A 2620-nucleotide genomic window follows, 5' to 3' on the forward strand; every position below is an offset into this window, starting at 1 on the left:
AACGGGCTGGTCCGACTTGGAAACTGGACTGGATCCCACTTAGAAACCGGATTGGGTCTGGCAACGGGCTGGCCCGACTCGGAAACTGGACTGGATGCGACTTAGAAGCCGGACTGGGTCTGGGAATGGGCTGGATGGGACTGAGAAGCCAGACTGGGTTTGGGGTCCGACTGGGTCAACTTAAGCTGGACAGGGTCCAGTGCGAGGCCTCAGGTAAATAAAGCAGGTAAAGCTTACCAAAGATAATCCGGAATTTCGGTGTCCACTGAGGAGAACTTTTAAGCTAGATAAGCTTATTCATTTATGAGGTGGCCTAGAGAAAGGGGTCTCGGCCAAGCACTCTCTATAAGGGGAAGCGGGGACATTTCTTTTCCTCAACTACAGTGTCTGGGGACAAGGATGAGACCCTCCAGGACACTGAGCTCACTGTAGAGCCTGCAGAGGGGTCCTGGGAAACCGGGCAGGAGCCCTCAGATGGGGAGGACTCTTACCAAAGCTGGCTCTCCCAGGTCTCTATCTGTAGTGCCTGAGTGACAGGGAAGGTAAAATTTCAGTGTCCCTTCCTTTCCAAATTCAGATTGGCAGGCCAAAAACATGTGTAAGAATTCCGTCTTTGGATTGTGACTAGCGAGTTTGCTTTCTGGTACCCACTGATTGTCGATCTTTCTCTTTTCAGGGGCAGCTATTGCTTTCTTGTGGGTCTCCTTTTGTGTTCTGAGAACTTGGCTTGGCAATGGTCGGGTCGGGAGCCCCAAAGATAGGGCAGACAGAAATGTGGGTTGTATTCCACGTGAACTGGGTCCTACCGCCGGTTGCCAGCTCACAGGAGAATTGTCCAAGTCTTTCTTCTGGTTATCTTTGGGAGAGGCTCTGCATCTTGGGAGGGCTTAGCTTATGTGATTCCACTCCGTTTCTCCAATTTCTCTCCTGCCTCTCTTCCCCATACACATACCTGCTCCCCATAATGAATATTGTATGAATATACCTGGCCCTGCCATGATGACAGGCCTCTAACACATGCTCTTTACATTCCGGAATGTTCTTCCTCTTTTCCCACCTGAATGGCTTCTAAGCATGCCTAAGGTAGCCAACTGAAACATCACATTCTCATGAGAAAAATAAACTTGAAAATAAACTAAGTTTCATATCACTGGAATTTTATCAACTCAGTTGTCATTGTGATAATACTTGTCATCCCTGATGGGCAGTGAAACGTCCCTGGGGTATGAAATCACACAGTAAACTGCTACAGGACATTCTCTTCACCCCAAATGTCTACAAACTGGCATTTCTCTACCCTGACTGGGCAATTACAATTGATTAGCAATGCTCTAAGTTACAAAATTGTTTCGTCAATCAATTATAGATAAAGTCAGGTTGTGTGAGAAAAAAAAGAGAGATGCTTTCTGACTAGTTGCAGTGATTAGATTGCTAGTTGTAACTTATTACTAGCTGGGCACATGGCTGCCTAGCTAAGGACTACAATTCCCAGCCTTCCTTGCAGCTAAAGGCAGCCCCATGACTAGGTGCACGCCCTGGAGTGTAAATCAAAGGGTAGGTGCACCTTCTCTGTTTCTTCCTTGAAAGGAAATTGCTTGCTCTCCACTTTTTCCCTTCCTCTTTCCCAGGCTGAAGCTTGGATGTGGTCATGACCCAGCTTCGATGACCATGCGACCAAGGACAATATCCTATGGATGACGATGTAACAGGATGGGAAGAAGCCAGGTCCCCAGCTGACCTGATAGAACTGAGCAGCCCCAGCAGTCTGGGCTTCTCACCTCTGACAATGGTCTCTTGTGTGAAAAAAAAAAAAGTGAATCTTCTTTAAGCTGCTGTGTGTGTGTGGAGATGTCCCTTTGCTTTCACATAGCAGCTCAGCCTTTTCCTAGGCAGATGAGGCAATGAGCTTCTCCAGAGCAGAGCTGAAAGCTCCGTCATCCTTTTACCTCCAGCACCCAGCACTGCACCTTCTAAAAAATTTAATATTCAATAAACCTCTTGGATGAACTGGGCGCTTGAATTGGTAAGATCTAAGGCCATAAAAAAGTGAGTTAGATGAAATTTGAAGGTCTTGGGATGTCCTAGCGAGGAACTGGGATTTTACCCTGCCCACGTTTTGGTTTTGTGGAAAGTTGTGAAGTAGGGGAGAAGAGCTCTGCGTGTCCAGGCTTCTCTGATGGGTGTTTGGGGGCAGCACCTGCGGGCAAATTGCAACACTGCAGCTGAACGAGCCTAGAGCATCGCAGACGCGTGAAGAGAGCAAGGAAGCAGCGATGAAATACTGCGAGTTGCAAACAGGAGGTGCTAACCACGCGGGATACATGACAACAGTCTGGAACTGCTCTGGGCCAGTCACCGTGATGGGCAACGGGTAGGCACGTTTCAGACACGGTTCGCGGTGTGGGAGTTGTAGGTTTTGTGTTTTTTGCAGCTCTGTTTCTGTCCTTTGATCTTGATAAGCTGTAAACTGCCCCCCCATCTTTTCCCTCTTCCTGTGATTCTTTCTTGCCCATTTGCAGGGCTTAACGGTTTTCTTTCTCGACCAAAGGAGTTAGTTACCATGGCAGTGTTATTTGAGCCAACTTGTGACTTTGAGTTAAAAAAACAAAAACAAAAACAA

The sequence above is a fragment of the Mirounga leonina genome, unplaced genomic scaffold (assembly GCF_011800145.1).
Source record: "Mirounga leonina isolate KUSES-001 unplaced genomic scaffold, KU_Mleo_1.0 Mir_128, whole genome shotgun sequence".
Taxonomy (NCBI): domain Eukaryota; kingdom Metazoa; phylum Chordata; class Mammalia; order Carnivora; family Phocidae; genus Mirounga; species Mirounga leonina.